We start from the raw sequence: 23,333 nt of genomic DNA on the forward strand, positions 1-23,333 counted from the left end.
GTGGCTGAGCGGTAAAGCACTTGGCTTTCGAACCGGGTTTCTCAGGCTCGAACTCTGATGAAGACTAGGATTTTTAATTTTGGGATCTTCGGGCACCTCTGAGTCCACCCAGCTCTAATGGGTACCTAACATTAGTTGGGGAAAAATAAAGGCAGTTGTTCGTTGCGCTGGCCACAGAAACAGATGACCTTTACATCATCTGCCCTATAGACCACAAAGTATGACAGGGTAACTTTACTATTAGCTTCTTAAGGAAAGAATTTCTTTTATATAATCTTTCACATATGTATTTAATGTAGCTTAGGTAATTAAACTTAGATCTCAGGACAATTTTCAAAGATCTTGGGTGGTCTAAAGTCTAGCAAATAGTGTATGGGTTAATTGATGTAGAGCTAATGAATTCAATCTCTGCCTTGTGAAGAACCATTTTATTTTTATTTCAAAAATCGAATGTCACCGACGCAATGAATAGAAAGATGCTTCTTTTTTAACAATGAGTGATTACGACTTTATATTGATAGCATATATCTGTTATAATTTTTCTAATTTCAAAATCGCAAATTTATAATTAAAAAAAAAATGTTATGAGATTCCAAATATCACTACTTAGACATTGTGTTTGTGTCACAAGATATTAAGCTAGCACACGTTAGCTCCACTGACCTATTAGTTTGTTTTATTTATCGCAGATAAAGGGGTCGTCTGCTTGGAGTCATATTCTCGTTTCTTCGTCTGCGCCTGTCGGTAGCCTCTCATTAGGTTTCATATATATATATCACTTTTTTTTATAAAGAGTTCCATGGCTGAGCCTGTAAGCTAGTTAGTAAATGATAACAAATAATGTGAATAAAGAGTGCCTTTTTTCTACGCCGTAATCTTTCTTTTTAATGTAACGTGAAGTCTTCCTCCTCGGAAGCATATCACCCAGTAGGCACATTATCAAGTAGGCACACTTCCCAGTAGGCACACCAACCAGTTGATCCCCAACCAATAGGCCCCCTCACCAAGTAGGCACACTTCCCAGTAGGCACACTATCCAGTCCAGAGATACTAGTTCATTGCTACATATATATAGGTCTTGTTTTTGTTATAAGATATTTCATGACATTGTTGTTTCATTTCATAACCTTGCACAACTTTTGAAACATCTCAGACATAATCTGACGTCTCTGACAGCATCTTACACCATTTGGCATTTCTAACATCATCTAAGATCTCTGACACTTTCTAGGCTACAGCATCTTACATCATTTGGCATTTCTAACATCATCTAAGATCTCTGACACTTTCTAGGCTACAACATCTTACACCATTTGGCATTTCTAACATCATCTGAGATCTCTGACACTTTCTAGCCTACAGCATCTTACATCATTTGGCATTTCTAACATCATCTGAGATCTCTGACACTTTCTAGCCTACAGCATCTTACATCATTTGGCATTACTAACATCATCTGAGATCTCTGACACTTTCTAGCCTACAGCATCTTACATCATTTGGCATTTCTAACATCATCTAAGATCTCTGACACTTTCTATCCTACAACATCTTACACCATTTGGCATTTCTAACATCATCTGAGATCTCTGACACTTTCTAGCCTACAGCATCTTATATCATTTGGCATTTCTAACATCATCTGAGATCTCTGACACTTTCTAGCCTACAACATCTTACACCATTTGGCATTTCTAACATCATCTGAGATCTCTGACACTTTCTAGCCTACAATATCTTACACCATTTGGCATTTCTAACATCATCTGAGATCTCTGACACTTTCTAGCCTACAATATCTTACACCATTTGGCATTTCTAACATCATCTGAGATCTCTGACACTTTCTAGCCTACAGCATCTTACATCATTTAGCATTTCTAACATCATCTGAGATCTCTGACACCTTCTAGCCTACAGCATCTTACATCATTTGGCAGTTCTAACATCATCTGAGATCTCTGACACTTTCTAGCCTACAATATCTTACACCATTTGGCATTTCTAACATCACCTAAGATCTCTGACACTTTCTAGCCTACAGCATCTTACATCATTTAGCATTTCTAACATCATCTGAGATCTCTGACACTTTCTAGCCTACAATATCTTACACCATTTGGCATTTCTAACATCATCTAAGATCTCTGACACTTTCTAGGCTACAGCATCTTACACCATTTGGCATTTCTAACATCATCTGAGATCTCTGACACTTTCTAGCCTACAACATCTTACACCATTTGGCATTTCTAACATCATCTGAGATCTCTGACACTTTCTAGCCTACAGCATCTTACATCATTTGGCATTTCTAACATCATCTGAGATCTCTGACACTTTCTAGCCTACAGCATCTTACATCATTTGGCATTTCTAACATCATCTGAGATCTCTGACACTTTCTAGCCTACAATATCTTACACCATTTGGCATTTCTAACATCACCTAAGATCTCTGACACTTTCTAGCCTACAGCATCTTACATCATTTGGCATTTCTAACATCATCTGAGATCTCTGACACTTTCTAGCCTACAATATCTTACACCATTTGGCATTTCTAACATCATCTAAGATCTCTGACACTTTCTAGCCTACAGCATCTTACATCATTTGGCATTTCTAACATCATCTGAGATCTCTGACACTTTCTAGCCTACAATATCTTACACCATTTGGCATTTCTAACATCATCTAAGATCTCTGACACTTTCTAGCCTACAACATCTTACACCATTTGGCATTTCTAACATCATCTGAGATCTCTGACACTTTCTAGCCTACAGCATCTTACATCATTTGGCATTTCTAACATCATCTGAGATCTCTGACACTTTCTAGCCTACAGCATCTTACATCATTTGGCATTTCTAACATCATCTGAGATCTCTGACACTTTCTAGCCTACAATATCTTACACCATTTGGCATTTCTAACATCACCTAAGATCTCTGACACTTTCTAGCCTACAGCATCTTACATCATTTGGCATTTCTAACATCATCTGAGATCTCTGACACTTTCTAGCCTACAATATCTTACACCATTTGGCATTTCTAACATCATCTAAGATCTCTGACACTTTCTAGCCTACAGCATCTTACATCATTTGGCATTTCTAACATCATCTGAGATCTCTGACACTTTCTAGCCTACAATATCTTACACCATTTGGCATTTCTAACATCATCTAAGATCTCTGACACTTTCTAGCCTACAGCATCTTACATCATTTGGCATTTCTAACATAATCTGAGATCTCTGACACTTTCTAGCCTACAACATCTTACACCATTTGGCATTTCTAACATCATCTGAGATCTCTGACACTTTCTAGCCTACAGCATCTTACATCATTTGGCATTTCTAACATCATCTGAGATCTCTGACACTTTCTAGCCTACAACATCTTACACCATTTGGCATTTCTAACATCATCTGAGATCTCTGACACTTTCTAGCCTACAGCATCTTACACCATTTGGCATTTCTAACATCATCTGAGATCTCTGACACTTTCTAGCCTACAACATCTTACATCATTTGGCATTTCTAACATCATCTGAGATCTCTGACACTTTCTAGGCTACAATATCTTACACCATTTGGCATTTCTAACATCATCTAAGATCTCTGACACTTTCTAGCCTACAGCATCTTACATCATTTGGCATTTCTAACATCATCTGAGATCTCTGACACTTTCTAGCCTACAGCATCTTACATCATTTGGCATTTCTAACATCATCTGAGATCTATGACACTTTCTAGCCTACAGCATCTTACATCATTTGGCATTTTTAACATCATCTGAGATCTCTGACACTTTCTAGCCTACAGCATCTTACATCATTTGGCATTTCTAACATCATCTGAGATCTCTGACACTTTCTAGCCTACAATATCTTACACCATTTGGCATTTCTAACATCACCTAAGATCTCTGACACTTTCTAGCCTACAGCATCTTACATCATTTGGCATTTCTAACATCATCTGAGATCTCTGACACTTTCTAGCCTACAATATCTTACACCATTTGGCATTTCTAACATCATCTAAGATCTCTGACACTTTCTAGCCTACAGCATCTTACATCATTTGGCATTTCTAACATCATCTGAGATCTCTGACACTTTCTAGCCTACAGCATCTTACATCATTTGGCATTTCTAACATCATCTGAGATCTCTGACACTTTCTAGCCTACAACATCTTACACCATTTGGCATTTCTAACATCATCTGAGATCTCTGACACTTTCTAGCCTACAGCATCTTACATCATTTGGCATTTCTAACATCATCTGAGATCTCTGACACTTTCTAGCCTACAACATCTTACACCATTTGGCATTTCTAACATCATCTGAGATCTCTGACACTTTCTAGCCTACAGCATCTTACACCATTTGGCATTTCTAACATCATCTGAGATCTCTGACACTTTCTAGGCTACAACATCTTACATCATTTGGCATTTCTAACATCATCTGAGATCTCTGGCACTTTCTAGGCTACAATATCTTACACCATTTGGCATTTCTAACATCATCTAAGATCTCTGACACTTTCTAGCCTACAGCATCTTACATCATTTGGCATTTCTAACATCATCTGAGATCTCTGACACTTTCTAGGCTACAGCATCTTACATCATTTGGCATTTCTAACATCATCTGAGATCTCTGACACTTTCTAGCCTACAGCATCTTACATCATTTGGCATTTCTAACATCATCTGAGATCTCTGACACTTTCTAGGCTACAACATCTTACATCATTTGGCATTTCTAACATCATCTGAGATCTCTGACACTTTCTAGCCTACAACTTTCTACATTATTTGGCATTTCTAACATCATCTGAGATCTCTGACACTTTCTAGCCTACAATATCTTACACCATTTGGCATTTCTAACATCATCTGAGATCTCTGACACTTTCTAGCCTACAATATCTTACACCATTTGGCATTTCTAACATCTAACATCTAACATCTAATTTCTAACAAAAGTGTCTAATATCATTTGACTTCTCTGATATCATCGAAAATCTCTTAATCTAGCATCTCTATCATCAGCGGATGTCTTCAAAGAAAAAAGCATTTTTATATAAACCTTTTATTATGTAAAGTAAAGTTCCCTTTCAGACCTATAGGGCAGATGATGTTAAGGTCATCTTTTTCTTTGGCCAACGGTTAACAAGCAGGGTGACATTTGGCCAGTACAACGACTAACCGCTTTACTTTCCCCAACTAAAGTCAGGTACTCATTAGATTAGGGTAGACTCAGGAGCGCCCTAAATATCCCGAAATTCAAAATCCCAGTCTTCACCAAGATTCAAACCCAGGACCCCAGGTTCGGAAGCCAAGTGCTTAACCACTCAGCCACCTCTTCCCCAAGCATTCTATCAGATCTATAGAAATAGTCTATTGTCTTTTATTCAAAATGTGTACATTATATATGTAATAGACATTTGCAAAAAAAAAAAAAGATTGCTTACATGCATTTAGTAAGAGTAAAATCAAACTAATTAATACTTATGAAATAGAATTAACAAAGAGCTGTATTCCCTTTGGGGGACGGGACGGGGTAGGGGAAGGAGCCACCGTGACATTAAAATAGCGCCCCATGTTACGCCACTATGTCGTCACTTTACCACATCAAATGTAACGGATAGCTTCTCGCGGCGCGCGGGTACTAGCGCTACTCCCCGCGTGTGTACGGACGTGCAGACGAGACCAGAAAGAATGTGAGTAACTCTATTACGGGCAGTCGTCATCATCTACTTATGAATGAGCTGATGTTGTTTTGGTTAGTTGACACACACAAAAAAAAGGACGGATTTTTTTTCCCTTCGTTTTTTCATGCTTCGTTGATCTACTAAATATCATGCATCCTGTTTGAATTTGGTGAGTTCATGGATGTTTGTTATTGTATCCAAAGTAACATTTGGTCATGTAGTTGTTCTTTCTGGTCTTCAATTTCTTAATTTGTTTCGTTTTATTTTTTTTAATTTATTCAAAAACTATTTCGTTCCTTTTTTCGACTTTCCATCCTTTCTTTTTGGGTTTCTTCTTTTTAATTCTTTCTTTTAATTTCGTCATTGTTTATCCCGTTCCTCTTTTCTTTCTTTCTATCTTGGCTTTTTTTTCTTCATCTTTTTTTCTTTCTTCCTAATTTCTATTCGTCTTTTCCTCTTTGATTTTGCCTATTCTTGTGTTTTACTTTTATAGTCTTGACGTCTTAACCTTTATTTGCTTATGGCTTTCTATGTAGTTCTAGAACATTGTTTTATCTATGTCATCTATTTCCTTCTCTTTTCTCTATTGTTTTTTTCTTCCCACCTCATTTGTTTCTTCTTACTCCGCCTCCCTCTCTCCCCTTCTACAAGCTTGATCTGATCTTTTGAAAATTGCACAATTAACCAAAAAGCTTTTTTAAGCTAAACAGGCCAGGACTGTGGAATTTCGGGGTTCTTCGACACAGACATTAGAATCTATTTTATTACAAATTGAGAAGCCCTTCGTTGGGTCCTGCCTTAGAAGCTACCCCCCCCCCCCTTTAAAGTTTCCTCAGCGAGATCCGAGACGGAGAGATTTCCTGCATTGTAAGCTCCTGACTGAAGTTAAAAACGCATACCATCTCTGAGACGGTTCCTCAATGAAGTTAATCAGTGATTCTGCCTCGTTTATCTTTGGCATTAATGTGATCCTCCATACACACAGAAAATTAGGGACACCATAAGCGACGCCTTAGGAATTGATTAAAAGAAATACTTCTCTATGCCCTTTACAGCATCAAGGTGCTGAGTGGTTGCACTACACTTTAACTTTGCTTGTTCACTTTGACACAACCACTTACACACTCATTCTATTTAGATTTATGACTAGAGACCTGAAGATCTGAATGACAGTGGAGACTAGAGACCTGAAGTTCTGAATGACTGTGGAGACTAGAGACTTGAAGTTCTGAATGACTGTGGAGACTAGAGACCTGAAGATCTGAATGACTGTGGAGACTAGAGACTTGAAGATCTGAATGACTGTGGAGACTAGAGACTTGAAGTTCTGAATGACTGTGGGGACTAGAGACTTGAAGATCTGAATGACTGTGGAGACTAGAGACCTGAAGATCTCAATGACAGTGGAGACTAGAGACCTGAAGATCTGAATGACTGTGGAGACTAGAGACTTGAAGTTCTGAATGACTGTGGAGACTAGAGACCTGAAGATCTTTGTCTGAACGACTGTTGATGCCTTAGTTTTATGTCTTCTGTCACTGAAATCTTGATGTCCAGAAATAATCAAAATCTAGCTGACTAATCTATTAGAGTATCGATCCAAGTGACTTATTTCCCACCAACAATCATCGCCAAGCTCTGGTTCTCTCCCTCTGCTTACAAACGTCTACCTCCAGATTACCGCCAATTATTTGAAATTTATGTCGGTTTGGCGCATTTTAGTGTCAGAGGTGGAACCATTTTGACCTCTGCCAACTACCGATAATAAACAATTATTTCTGTAGGGTTAACAGTCGAACTGGAACTGGAAGCATTAGACCACTGTGATGGCTCCGATTGCTTTTTGAAGCACAGGTTAGCTGTCTCAGTCACACACACACACACACTGAGACACACACACACATACATGCGTAAAATGTGTGGTTCCATAAAATGCGATTCACGCGTGAAATTGGCTCGAATATGTAAACAGGAAAATCACGTGACACATTAACACACCAAACGAGGCATCAAACTATGAAGAAGTAGGACAGTATGGAACGTTACCAATTAACGTGTGACCTTCTGAGAATGCAAAGAGTTTTAAAAGAACGTCTTCACGTTTGTTGGTACTTGAAGAATCTAGTTCATGGTCACCTAAAACTAATAGATATAAATACGTCTAACAACCGAAAGAAGCTACAATTCTTTTCTACAGATTCACTTCTTCGTTTTCTTTGGATTTCTCCAATGAGTTTCCAAACGTTTGGCTGAGTGGAAACATGTATTGGCACTTATAAATACTTAGATTAAACTGTCATCGCAATGATGAATGTGATACACAGACCGGGAGATGGTGGATGGGAAAGAAGGTATTATATCATCATGTCTCAGTCTTAAAATGCTACTTGGCACGGGAATCTTATTAAAAAAACAACTTCAATGGCTTTTCTCTTAATACACGAGCTGCTTTTTAAAAAGCTTATATCAGCTCTGTCTGTCTGTCTGTCTGTCTGGTATACATTTTGTCTACGTTATTTCTCTCACTTCTCGTTCTTGGATCAGTTGAAACTTAGCGCAATTATTCATTGTCACTAGCAACACACGAATTGATAAAAACTGACCAATTATTTTGTCAATTGATGGTAACTAATTAATTTGTGTTTTATTTAGACAGTGCTAGGTAAAATGGGAGATAGACCTTGTGTAAGACAAATAGGGCGTTGCCTAATATTTTAAAAGTAACAATAGATAACTCAAAACCTTATAAAACTTGTCTAGCTCAGGAGCTAGCGTGTTGGACGTTCATCAACCAGGCTGAAGCCTCGAATTCGAATTAAAGTCGAGCAACTTTTTGTTTTTTGAATAGCTTTAAACAAAAAAAAAAAACGTCACGGAAACGGGAAACCTTCTCACATCGCCCTTCCTCCCCCTCCCCCTTTAAAATGGTCTACATAAGTCAATAAACCATGGCGCATTGAGAATGCTAAGAGAATGGAATTGCGCTTCAAAAATTGGTAAACATATATCTCCAATCGTTAAAGTTTTGTTTATTATTTATGTCCGGTTTATTACAATGTAATTACATAATTTGTTTTAGTGCAAATAATTTTTGCAATTACACTTTGTAAAGGTTTTCATTTTATAAAAAGTTTATTTATATTTAAGTTTTTTTCCTTTATGCCTTTCTAGTTTTTTGTTTTGACCATTAGCTATGTAGAGTTTAATGCTTTAAATAGTTCGTATCGTATTCGCCTTTACTATAGTTAACTGGACATCTCGGTATAGGGAAAAAAGAAGGGGGGGTTGCCTAGTTAACTAACCAGTGTAATGGCCCTTTATCTCGTGGACTATAGTAAAAGTAGTGATGTCTGACTGTGACGATACGAAACTTGCAATGCAAAAGTTCATTTGAGTTTTTCCCAGCAAACCGTGAGAAACTTTAATTTTTAACTTAAACAATTATTTTTTTGTCCACCCATAACTAATTTCTTGTAGGATTTATCTCCCCTCGCACTGTTTCTCACGGGACGAATCTCGACGTAAAACATTAACTAGCTTCTCTACGGCTAACTTTTAATTTTTGACCGCTGGACAGGTGACCAGCACACAATAGTAGCTGCACCAGCGCTACACGCCGCGGCCTAATAACTTTTCACACCTATCCCCCCCCCCCCTGCAGAATACACATCGCTCTAAGAATAGCGTTGCACTCGGGCTGGACAAATACATATTCACCTTAGTCCCTACTCTCACGGTACAGGCCATAAATCGGACATGACGCCTGACGTGTCCAGTACATAGATACATGTGAGAAAATCAGCTAGCTATCTTCCCCACCCATTAAACAAAATGCCCCAACTATATATAGAGAGAGACCAAAGCATTCTAAGTTAGGCCCGCTAGGATTCATACAGTCTCCTCTGTTAGGAAATTTAGTTGTGAGGTTTCATTAGGGACAAACGGCCTGGTTGCTACACCCGATTGCTACCCCCGATTGCTACACACGATTGCTGCACCCGATTTCTACAACTACCAGATCTCCACTCAAAGCTGTAACCGGATCAGAACACACCAGATACCCCCCCCCCCCAATTATATACCTGTTAGCAAGAAGGCATTGCCTACTGCCCTTGGCCTTAACATATTGCCTAGTGTCCACAGTGCCTTATACTGCCCAGTATCATCTGCCCAGTACCCGGCCTAACTGTCCACTGCCCAATAGCTAGTGCCTAATGCCGACTGATTAGAGTAACCTTCGCTACAGAAGATAAACTGGTGTTGAGTTAGCACGGCTCTCTACAAGCTAGAGATCACAGCTGAGAGATCGTCCCACTACAACTTAGTCTGCAGCACCAACCCTCTCTACTGCTAAACAGGCAGCGGCCTCACCATAGAGCCAGATTGCCTACAGCATAGAGAATATCCAGAGCCGACGTCCTAAGACAGAGCCGGATGACTCAACCTTCTGAGTGCCAGTCCTTCGACCGCCAGAAGACGACCCACGGGCTAGCAGCTAAGCATATAAGTAGCCAGACATAGGAACATTCTTCTCCTCCAATCACTCAATAATTAGCAATCCATGATGAACAGTTATGTTAGATTTTAGCACCTTCATTTCATTTCTTAATTATAATTTTATTTGATCATTTATCTTTTGTAAACTTTCATTTATTAAATTATTTTTATTTATAAACTTATAATATTGGTCTGTTCTTACTGTTAGTTGCGGTGTGCCTGTACAAAATCTTATATGTGAGCGGGATAAACTAATACAATTTCCCCTAGACTAAAATAAACAAGCCAATTATTAACTAATTAACATCTCGTCACACTGACACACACCTAAATAAGAAGTACCAAATCTTTTCGGGTAACTTCTATAGAAGAAAATGTTTCTTGACCCTATGACAAGTCACGTTTTATTTACACGATGTATCGAGTCACGCATACATTTGGATTTAATCTAACATAAAACATATAGCGTAGTAAGCCGTAGTGTAGCTATAATTGAGTTGTTGTTTTATTCTTAAATTGAAAGTTGCTTTAAGTTTATTGAAAGGTTATCTAAGTTGTGCTTATAGTTTTTACGTCGATGCAGAACATGGTAGAACTAGATTCTAGAAGTAGATCTAGATTTACAGGCGACATCTTAAGAGTTCTAAATCAGAAGTCAATATCTACTTAGGTGTAGATGTCCCTATAATGAAAGTATCAATAAATAATTTAACATTTATGAATTGCCCTCTTGTTAAATGGGCAACATGCTCCGTTGAAATGGTGTCAAAGTCACGGGTTCGATACCCAGATTGTACAAAACATTCTTTAAATTATATATATATATATATATATATATAATTATTATTAGCGGGCCCCGAAAGGAGAATAGACGCTACTAGTTTTGTGTTTTCTGTCCATCCGTCCGTCCCGTTTAGATCTCGTAAACTAGAAAAGATATTGAAAATCTGACATCATGATATTTAAGCCATTCAAAGTTCTGATGCAAAGGCTACTTTTTTCTTTTCTGAAAGCGAAAAATTTAATTTTTAAAATCAACTATGCAAGCAGGTTTTTTTCATAAAAACTTACCTTTTTTTTTACACCTATTCCCTCTTAATAGTAACAAAACGCGGGAGGCTATTTAGTAAAGGAGATGCAAATTCCCCATACTTATATACTGCGCCGCTGTGGCTGTCACGGAGCTCTCTGGACAAAAAGCCTTCGAGCTAGGCCCAATTAATCAAAGACCAAAACAACATGTGCCAGCATGGAAAAGGCGCCTTGAAGACAATATAAATCAACTGAGGAGCCAAATGGATACAATTGGACAATATCTGGGAAACAATCATTCTGCGAAAATACTTAATAAAATAAAGACAATACTAAGAACAACTGGAATCAAATTGACGGACTGTGATAGCCACGCACGACTCTTATGTTTGAAAGATACTCTGAGACAGAAAGCTAAACTAAAGGGAGCTAGGTTAAAGCGCTACAACGAAACCACCAAAAGAAAGGAGCATAACGCTTTATTTCAGCACACGAGAAAACAGTTCTTTCGTAAACTAGCTGATAATGGTGCTGACAAAATTCAAACCATTGATAGCACTAAACACGGCTCCTTTACCGACTACTGGGCGGCGCTTTGGTCCGACCCGCTACATTACAATGTGCAGGCTGACTGGATCGAGGAAATCCAAACTAAAAACAACCTAATACCAGAAATGTCTGATGAGGATTTCACAGCTGAGGAAGTCTCCGCAGCTCTTTCAAAAACCCACAACTGGACTGCTCCTGGACCGGACAATATACACAACTTTTGGCTGAAAAAACTTACAGCTGTACATGCACCACTAACATCAAGTTTTAACGAGCTAATATCAGAACCGTCTTCAATGCTGTTAGAACTCACTGAAGGGAGAACATCTCTCCTCCCCAAAAAAGGGGATCCGAACCAACCATCAAACTATCGCCCTATCACTTGTCTGTCAGTGGTGTATAAACTATTAACTTCACTTTTAAAAAGTAAAATGTATAAATTTTGTTCTGCCCATAAGCTACTAGCAGATGAACAACAAGGTTGCATTGAAGAGTCGATGGGCTGTAAAGTACAGCTAACTATAGATGGTATTATATTGCATCAAGCTAATAGAAGAAAGAGAAATTTACACATGTGTTACATCGACTACAAAAAAGCTTTCGATTCAGTTCCGCATGATTGGCTATTAAAAACCCTGGACATCCATAGAATCAACCCAAGAATAAAACAACTATTGAAAGTCTGTATGAATAATTGGAAGATAAACCTGCACCTAAATCGTGATAAACTAGGTTCTGTGCACATAAGAAGAGGTATATACCAGGGTGACTCACTATCTCCACTCTGGTTCTGCCTAGCGATTAATCCTCTATCTACATTACTCCAAGACTCTACAAACGGTTTTAGGGTTGACACTAAATGTACAAAATGTGTGTCCCACTTATTATACATGGATGATCTAAAGCTATACGCAGAAACCGAGCAAAAATTACACACCTTAATCAAAACGGTAAAATGCTTTAATAATAATAATAATAATAATAATAATAATAATAATCTTTATTATCCGTAAGGATATCTGTATGTCTTTTGGCCTGGATAAGTGTGGCATCATAAGCATTAAAAAGGGCAAGGCAACGAACACCAACATTGAATTTGAAGGCATCGAGGAATTGAACTCCGCCTCTATTTATAAATATCTTGGAATAAACCAGAATGCCAAGATAAACCATAAGAAATTAAAAGAGGACTTTCTTGGCAAATATAGGCAAAGAGTTAATAAAATCCTCAACACCAAACTGTCTGGCAGTAATCTCATCACTGCAATAAACAGCTGGGCCGTCCCTGTGCTCCTTTACACGTTCGGTGTGATCAAATGGACTGACACCGACCTACATGACATTGACAGACTCACTAGAAAATTACTAACCAAGTTTCGATGCCTACACCCCAAGTCCTCCACCATAAGGTTATACCTGCCCAGGAAAGATGGGGGTCGTGGATTGCAGAACATCTTCAAATTGTGTAAGATGCAAGTTTTAAAAATACGATCAAAACTGCTCGCCTCCAGCAACAAATTAGTTTCCTTCCTACGGAAATACGACTCCGATGCAACCCCCCTGAACCTACACAATGCTGATGTCAATATAGGTTTGGACGACGTAGGGCATGAGATTCGCCAATGGGAAGAAAAAACACTCCACGGAAAATTTCCGGCTTCATTACATGGGGACAACATCGACAAGGCTGCTTCCTTAACATGGCTCAAAGCAGGTCATCTCTACCCTGAAACAGAAGGCTTTGTTACAGCAATACAGGACAGAGTAATCAGGACAAAAAATTACGAGAAGCATATCCTGAAACTCAATGTTGTCGACAAATGCCGAAAATGTGGAAATGTGGGCGAGTCGATTGAACACATTATGGCAGGATGTCCAGCCCTATCAGAATCAGCCTACCTAGGTCGCCATAACCAAGTTGCAAAGTTAATACACCAACACTTGGCTTTGACGTACAAATTGATCGGTAAGGACACTCCCCCTTATTATAAATACTCTCCGCAAGAGGTTCTTGAGTCTACTGATTATCTGCTGTACTGGGATAGGCCTATTCTGACCGACAAAACGGTAGATTTCAATCGCCCGGATCTGCTGTTCATCGATAAAAAAGAAAAAACCGCTACCATTATCGATATCGCTGTACCACTGTCTCATAATTTAAGAAAAACTGAGATAGAAAAACAAAGAAAATATGGGAACCTAGGCTTGGAGATTAAGCGTCTATGGAAATTGTCCAAAATAACAATATACCCCATTGTTATATCAACCGAGGGGATAATAACAACTGACCTCACAGACACCTTCAAGGCCCTTAACATTCCTAGGAACATCTTCGTTGCCTGTCAGAGGGCGGTACTGCTGCAGACCTGCCACATCACCAGAAAATTCCTCAGTGGAAACTGTTAAAGGGACTACGATGAATTTTGTTTCTCTTTAGCGAAACTCGACCCTGGCAGCGCCAGAGAATGACTACTCGTTCATTTCTAACATAATAATAATCTTTATTATCCGTAAGGAAATTTGTCTTACAATTTGTGCATTACACCAAACAAAAAACATTATAACTATAATACATGTATGCTAACGGATTTAGATTTTTTGTCAAAAGATTTTATTTTTACAATTGTATAGTTAAGTTAAGTAAGTTCTGTAATACTAACTAGGACATTTGTAATTTAAAAAAATGTTTATCATTCTTATTTTTAAAGAGAAAAAATTATTTAGTATGCATATAAGTGGAACATAATTTAAAACAACAATTAATAAGTAGTTTTTCATATTATCGCATGAGCTGTAGCGACATACATTAAACACTCAATTTAAGAAAGGGGAGAATTTTTGAATTTTTTTTTTAAACGGTAATGTTTTTCTTCCTTGAGGCTTTGAATAAGAGATTGACCCTTTACAAAAAAAAACAAACAATTTAATCAATTAGATGATCATTATAAGACATCAATTAGGCCAGTTTCACACCTAACCACTCCCTTCACTTTCACCTATCCCTTGGTCTGCTGGACCTTTTTCAACCTTTTTTCTCCACTCTTCTCTGTCATTTGCCTATAATAGAATTTCATTCTGATATTCTTTCTGAAAATATTGAAACCTTTCTTTTTACCTACCCGGGTGGACCACTAGGGGGCCGATTTAGAGTTTGTTTTTCCACATAAACTGTCACTGTTACCTTGTTATATTTTGAACTATATCATTAGAGCTATTGTCTTTCTAAAAATGTATTTTTTATGTTTTCTTGTTATTTTTATTTTTATTCCCGATGACGGAATTTATACGTGTCCATCCTATTGTAGTGCCGTAAGAGCATAGAAAGGCTGCCTGAATCAGACAGAAAAGTCATTGGTTTAGCAGAGTGTATAAATAATATATATTAGTCAACACTTTGGTACATGTTGGGATAATTTTGATCTTAACATAACGTAAGATTTGTAAGTACCAAAGATATAAGACTAACTGACTAGCTGACTGACTGAAAGCTTAGGCATTCAATAGAATATATGCATATAGTAGAAAGTCGTTTATCCGGAACGCCAAATATTTATACTGTCTTTTTTGTTTACAGTACGGTATCTTAATGGACCTGTTGATGTGCAACGAAAGATAAGCGATGATTTCTCTCAATAAAGGGAGGCTACTACGTGTAACGCTTTGTTCCCCTTATGATAGATTTATATTTTATTTTTACATTTGGCGAGACGCCCAATATGAATTTTCTTTACATTATTGGTTAAATGGACCGTTTATAATAATACCCAGTTCCCAGTTAATTTGGATAATCGGCGTTCTATTGAAGCGGTTCTCAACCTCTTTAGCTCGGCGACCCCTTTTACTTTTTCCAACTATGTGACGACCCCCACCAGTAGGATTATATTTTGTTTATAATCATAAGTAACAGTGCTTTTATCAGTTGGAAGGGATGTGAAATCCAAATGTGAATATCTGGTATGTATTGCCGAAGTTTTATGTTTAAATCACCTAACAATATGTAACCGCGCGTATATTCTTGAAATAGATATTTCTTCATTTAATGAAATTCCAAATAAATGAAATTTTAGGTCGTGCGTTTATTCACATTTCTATTTAGGTATCCACCATAGTCCTGTTCCAGACATAGGTGACTATTTGACTAGCACGACGAAGCTCGGATAGTGATCCTGCATTGCTACAATTGTTGCGATAGCCTGACATTGTTTCTGTTTCACCAGATGAGAAACTCTTAGCATGCATAACACTATAGCAGTCTAATTTAAGTAAAAAAAAAATGAAGTTTTAAGGAATAACGGTCATGAAGCACAATACATATCTACAAGATATGCAAATCGATACATCGGTATTGGTGCCTCATTCATATAACCGAGTTCATTGCTCTTGACAGGGATGAAAGAAAGTCTCATCACTCTGACACTATTCACCGTAATAACGTCCTTGAAGGGGCAGTTTTTAATGGAAATTCCATTTGCATATTCAATTTGAAAAACAGAAGAGTTACACCAATTTTAAGCAAGAGACAGGGGATGGTGACATCAAACTTTCATTAGCGCTTTTTATTTTCTTAAGAGTCGAACGTGACAGACAGACACAATACTGTTAGCGGCTTTTTCCCCCCTGGGGGCCGCTAAAAATATCAATTTAACAAATGTTCTTAAACTTGCTATTTCTTGACAAGGCCTTGGCACAGTTCTGATCATCTCTCTGACCCGCTCTCTTCATTTTCCCATCAGACCCTATCCAGAGCCCTATCTATAGCATTTCTCAATCTAATTACAACTCGGAGGGGGGGCTGTTAACCAAAAATTTCTCGCCAGACTTCGAATTCGGAAGGATGATTTCTTAATGCTCATTTTCAGTTAAAGTTGTTTACTGGCCAACACATTCAGGCTAGATTGAGACAAAGAGCGATATCATTGCAACTGACCTATATCAATTCGTCATTGGTAAATACAGAGTGGTTTTTTTTTTCCCTAGGAGAACTGAGGCTAGTCATGTGTAGGATTAAAAAGGAGGTACGAAAGAAAAAGAGAGAAAGAGGGAGAGAAGAAAGCGATGGTAGGAGAGTGTAATAGACGATGGTCAATACTGCGAGACTTTCAAACGTAATAGAAGGACTGAAAGATGTAAAAGGGGGGGGGGGGGGTCGGGGGAAGAAACAATGGGACGAGGGGGGAGAGATTTAACAATGGCTGAGAAACAAAGTATAGAAAGACTCAATCAGGGATGTGTGTCAGTTATTTACAGAGAGGAGTGAGTCAGATACTTACAGAGAGAATTGTGTCAGGTACTTACAGAGAGGATTGTGTCAGATTCTTACAGAGAATATTGTGTCTGATACTTACAGAGAGGATTGTGTCAGATTCTTACAGAGAGGATTGTGCCTGATACTTACAGAGAGGATTGTGCCTGATACTTACAGAGAGGAGTGAGTCAGATACTTACAGAGAGGATTGTGTCAGATACTTACAGAGAGGATTGTGTCTGATACTTACAGAGAGGAGTGAGTCAGATACTTAAAGAGAGGATTGTGTCAGATTTTTACAGAGAGGATTGTGCCTGATACTTACAGAGAGGATTGTGCCTGATACTTACAGAGAGGATTGTGCCTGATACTTAGAGAGGATTGTGCCAGATACTTACAGAGAGGATTGTGCCTGATACTTACAGAGAGGATTGTGCCTGATACTTACAGAGAGGATTGTGCCAGATACTTACAGAGAGGATTGTGTCAGATACTTACAGAGGAATGTGTTGGAAGTAAAATAAGAGAGGAGTGTGTGAGATAAAGTGAGAGAGGAAAGAGGCAGAGAATAAAAGATGAGACAAACAAAGTGTAGAACCAGTGACAGAGACAGAAAAGTGTACAAGAGAGATAGAATGTGTGTGTGAAAGAAGAGACAGAGAGAGAGAGAGAGTAGAACAGTAAATCTACTACACACTAAAATTGTATACGTCTTAATGTATGTGTGATTGTGTAAGTAATTATATACATTTTTTACCACACTCAAATCTTTCAACAAAAAAAACAATTATTTGCATGCCACGACTATATCTCCAATACACTCCTAGACATACAGCATACAAGATGCTTCGCTTAACATTTGCATGCCACGACTATTTCTCCAATACACTCCTAGACACAGCATACAAGATGCTTCGCTTAACATTTTTAACTTATTTGGATCACTTCTAAAACAGGTGTTATTAAGGCTGTCATATTTTAGAACCACTGGTCTGAATATTGAGAAAGTTTGCACTGTGCTGCTTTTGTGTATAAGTCTCCACAAGATTCGATTCGCCACTGTAAAGACGTAAACTGGTCGCATCATAAGACATGTTTAATCTTCATAGCGTAATTTCATTGAAGCGTCTGGACCGTGGCCTGGACATGAGTGCCGTCAATAAATTATTACTTGAATTATCCCTATCCCTTAAGGAGATACAGCGGGAGGAGGGAGGGGGGAGAAGAGAGACGTATCACGTGGTTAGTCTAGACAACTATATGGGGGAGTAATTACTAGAGCTTAATCCTTGTTTCGCGTAGCGACCGTTAGGGGTGGTTGGGATGTGGGGAATCGAAAGATGTAGACCCTATCTCTGTCGAGATGCAATTTACATCCACATCGCCCCGTGATTGTATTTCATTAAGATTAGAAAGACAGGTTGATTAACACAATCAATTCTCATGGGAGGCAAAGAAATATCTGAACGTGTCGGATAGAATAAGAGAAGATAAAACTATGGAAGATAAGATAATAAAGATAAGATGGAAAAGATAAGACAGACACAAGTCTCGTTTCCAGACATGGAGACACCAACGTTAATGTTAATATCTTGACAGTCTATATACGTCTATAATTTATAAATAAAATTCAAGAGTAACGTCCCCTTTCGCACTTTAGGAGCAGATGATGTAAAGCTTATCTTGTTTCTCTGGCCGACCCTTAACGAGGATGTCATGTGGTCAGCACAACGAACAAATGCCTTTACTTCCCCAGCGTGGGCCAGGTACTCAATAGACCTGGCTGGACTCAAGGGCGTCAAAAAAAAATCCCGAAGCTCAAAATCCTAGAGTTCACAGGGATTGGAACTCGAGACTTCATGGTTCAGATGTCAAGCGCTTCACCACTCAGCCACCACACACACTCTGTATCTAAAGGAGCAGAGAAAAATAAAATTAACTATTTACGTATAAAGTAAATCTTTGGAAATATTTATAAATATACATTAAATCATTTAAAAACAAAGGGTGATTCTCTAGGTCAGAGGTTCTAAAAAAATTGACCTGGGATGCCTTTCTAGTCGGTTTCTTGTATTTGTGCTGAGGTTCATGACGGCCCTGACTTCACGTTCTGCCTAATAAGAAGACGGGAAAGCAGTCGAAAATGTCTTTACACTGATCCATATAATGTAGAATACAAAATGTAGTCTTTTTATAACCCGAATTTGTGGTCTCCTTGTTTAAACCGTGGTTTCATTTCCTCGTTAGTGGATATTTTAATAAGCTGCTCCTGTCTAAGTATGGATTCATTTGGGATTGGGTTTGTCAACACGCAAACGTGTCGGGAATAAAGCCAAGTGAAGAATGTCTTCAAATCTTTGGTTTAGGTCAACAAAGTAGAGAACACATAAGACATTTTTTTCAGCAGTGAGTGGCCAGTTGATTATTATTCAAATTATCTGATTGGATAAACTGGCTTTTGGAGAAGAAGCTATTTTAACTACATACAATTTTCATCTTCCTGGTGACCACCTGCGGTCGTTTTGCGGACCCCTGAGTGTCAGCGGACCACAGTTTTAGAAACACTGCTATATCTATTGTATTTTATCATTTTAAGTGCTGCACCATGGATTTTATCATTTCATATTTCCTTTTGACCGTCTTGCAAGCATCAATTATTATGTAAATGAGCATGCACAATGAAAGTTAAGAAAAAACATGTGAACATGATATGACATCTCCCCCCCCCCCCCCATCCAACCTTGCATTTTCCATTTTATCCCAACTATTCGTTTATTGATCAATGAACATTTAAAAAAATAAGCTAATTATCGACTGAAGTTATTGCCTTTGCCTCGCATGGAGAGGCCAATTAAAATCATTTCACGCGTATTTGCGATGCGTTCAATTAGCTGATAAAAGTGTCAACTCTTTTCGGACAGTTTTAAAAAGAGACTACCTCCCCTGTCCAGGTTTACCGCCAATACTTTAAACAGCCTCGTTGCAGGGCACTTGAAAAGAGAAAGATATTTTATTTTAAACTGCTCCTGGAGGAAATGTGAAAATGAATGTCTGCTCAAAAATAAAACGCCTAATTTTAATTGCTACAAACTCACTGAATAACTCCGGGCTAATTACCAGCAAATGCTTTTTTGGAAACTGCTTCTATTTCAATTTGAGCTCATGATAATTCTCTCCCCTGTATGTCTAACAAAGTTATCCTCTAAGAATTGCAGAAGGAATTTCAAAAAATTGAACAATTATGATGGTTGAACGAGTGCCGTTAGTTAATCGTGATATTGATGCATCGTCTACCTTGACGTGGCCATTCTATTAGGAAATATTGGAGACCCCGGCAACATCAAGAAAACTGTAATGATGTCAGATATCTATTAAATAGCAGTGATATATATGTTCATTATTTTCATCATTAGGTATTTCACACATGATGACAAATACTTGGAAAACAATGTTTTTCTAAACACAATAACACTTAACTTACATTTAGTCAAATTTAAAGGATAGTAATTTGATTGTTGTTTTTTTTTGCGCTTGTTTTGGGTTTTAAAAACTACGTATTTAAAAACATGACACCTGCAACAGTCATTAACTGCTAATTTCATTAAGAATGAAAACAAAAGAAGGGTGTTTTGACAAATATTGAACGATCCAATCGCTGGTTGATGTGTACATAGAGCAATTGTTTTCTTCTGCATAGAGAAAAGGAATCTCTGAACAGTGCTCATGGTACGGTCTTTTTGTGTCAATGTTAGCATCTATCAACATGAAATCAAAGTGTGGTCTTTTGTCTAAGATAATTTAACTAATTATTAACAAAACCGGAAACCTGATCTATGATAGCAATATCATTACAGTGTCTATCTATCTATCTATCTATCTATCTATCTATCTATCTATCTATCTATCTATCTATCTATCTATCTATCTATCTATCTATCTATCTTTCTTTCTTTCTTTCTTTCTTATCTAATCTATCTATCTAACTGCATGCCTTCTTGGGGCGTCCTTCCTTTCTGTCTCTGTCTGTCTTTCAGTCTCCTTCTTTCTGTCTGTCTTTCTGTCTCTGTCTTTCTGTCTCTGTCTGTCTTTCTGTCTCTGTCTGTCTGTCTGTAACAAAACCGGAAACCTGATCTATGATAGCAATATCATTACAGTGTCTATCTATCTATCTATCTATCTATCTATCTATCTATCTATCTATCTATCTATCTATCTATCTATCTATCTATCTATCTATCTATCTATCTTTCTTTCTTTCTTTCTTTCTTATCTAATCTATCTATCTAACTGCATGCCTTCTTGGGGCGTCCTTCCTTTCTGTCTCTGTCTGTCTTTCAGTCTCCTTCTTTCTGTCTGTCTTTCTGTCTCTGTCTTTCTGTCTCTGTCTGTCTTTCTGTCTCTGTCTGTCTGTCTGTCTCTGTCTGTCTGTGTGTCTATGTTTCTGAATCGACGAAATTATTAGAAGTAGGACTAAAAATATTATAGCAATATAAAAAAGGTCATCTTTTTCTGTGGCCAACGGTTGACGAGGGTGTCATGTAGCCAGCACAACGACCAACCGCTTTTTCTTTTTCCCAACTAATGTCAGGTACCCATTAGCGCTGGGTGGAGGTGCCCTAAAGATCCCGAAATTGGATCATCTGCTCTATGGATAGCAAGGTCTAAAATGGTAGCTTTACTTTTAAAAGTGGGAATAAAATGAAAATGTCTACATAAATAGTGAAAATGTCTACATAAATATTTAAAATGTCTACATAAATAGTGCTTTTTCAGGACAGGATAGATATTACTGGTGCCAGTTATTAAAACTTTTGCAAAACACAGTTTCTATTTTAAATCTTCTGTCTACGACCTGACACGGTTCACTGAAGATGACTTAATTTGTGTGGTGGTCTTTAATGACTTCTGTGTTCCCTTAAAAGCTTTTACTTTCGATGAAGAGTCCACGAATGGGGCATCCCATGGTGCACATCAGTTATGCTGGTGTAGGGATACAAATTGAATAAAAGGTTAGACAGCGCTTAGAATTAATTGTTTAATTTCTGACTAAATCTAGATGCAAACAAAGATGACCACAATGACATTGTCCATGTGTACAAAGATGACCACAATGACATTGTCCATGTGTACAAAGAAGACCACAATGACATTGTCCATGTGTACAAAGATGACCACAATGACATTGTCCATGTGTACAAAGATGACCACAATGGCATTGTCCATGTGTACAAAGATGACAACAATACTGATCTTTAGGAAAGTTGCTGACTCCTCAATGAATGCACTTACTTCATCTTGTACCAGTGCCGTTATTGTATCCTTAACTAAAGCTTGTACTGAGTGACTACTAGAACAAGGACTGTAATTATATCCTAATCTATAACTGTCACTATATTCTAAACTATGACAGTGAATATATTCTCACGTATGATTGTCACTATATCCTCAGATATGATTCTTATTTCATCCTCAATTATGTCACTATAGGCTCAACTATAAAAGTAAAGTAAAGTTACCCTTTCAGACCTTGTGGTCTATAGGGTAGATGATGTAAAGGTCATCTGTTTCTGTGGCCTACGGTTAACTAGGGTGTCATGTGGCCAGCACAACGACCAACCGTCTTTACTTTTCCCTAACTAATGTCAGGTACCCATTGGAGCTGGGTGGACTCAGAGGCGCCCGAAGATCCCGAAATTAAAAATCCCAGTCTTTACCAGGATTCGAACCCCAATCCCCGGTTCGGAAGCCAAGCGCTTTACCGCTCAGCCACCGCGCCTCCATAGGCTCAACTATAGAAATTACTTTATCCTCAGCCATCAATGTCACTATTTCATTAACTTTTTGGGGGGGGGAGGGAAGGGGGGGGGAAGAGGTCTTATGCAATTTTTATGGTCTTGCGCCTCTATTTATTTTTGGGCTTCAAGCCTCTTTCTTGTTATTCCTGCGTCTTATCGTTTTGTTTCATTGGACACCTACACACGATACTTATTGTTTCCATTTAATATTGGGGAGATTGAATTGCCACTTTATTTATATGAAGGTTACATGTCGTGAAGTACTGTTGTTACTTCAGTTCTGGTTGTTTAAATTTCTTAACCTTTTTTCTACATACATATTATTTAAACACATGACATATACATAATATTAAAAATTAAAATTAGAAAAACAAAAGATCATCTGTATTAACACTTGCTTGTTAGAAAACCATGTTTGATACCATCGGCCTTTAAGTAACACATGTTGTGGCCCTTCCGCTGTGTCAAA

General features: G+C 37.9%; 1 protein-coding gene across 4 annotated transcripts in view; it reads left to right on the forward strand.

Moving 5' to 3' along the window:
- Positions 1-23,333, forward strand: part of LOC106051911 (G-protein coupled receptor dmsr-1-like) — a 264,250-nt gene that overhangs the window by 35,755 nt on the left and 205,162 nt on the right. For 2 of the 4 annotated variants that reach the window (XM_056033603.1, XM_056033608.1), the window contains exon 1: positions 5,704-5,915. The exons of the other annotated variants lie outside the window; for them this stretch is intronic. The gene's annotated coding sequence lies outside the window, so the exon portion shown is untranslated. Of the gene's footprint in view, positions 1-5,703; positions 5,916-23,333 lie in introns of those variants that run through there. 4 annotated transcript variants of the gene reach the window in all.

This window comes from Biomphalaria glabrata, chromosome 1 (assembly GCF_947242115.1).
Source record: "Biomphalaria glabrata chromosome 1, xgBioGlab47.1, whole genome shotgun sequence".
NCBI classification, from domain to species: domain Eukaryota; kingdom Metazoa; phylum Mollusca; class Gastropoda; family Planorbidae; genus Biomphalaria; species Biomphalaria glabrata.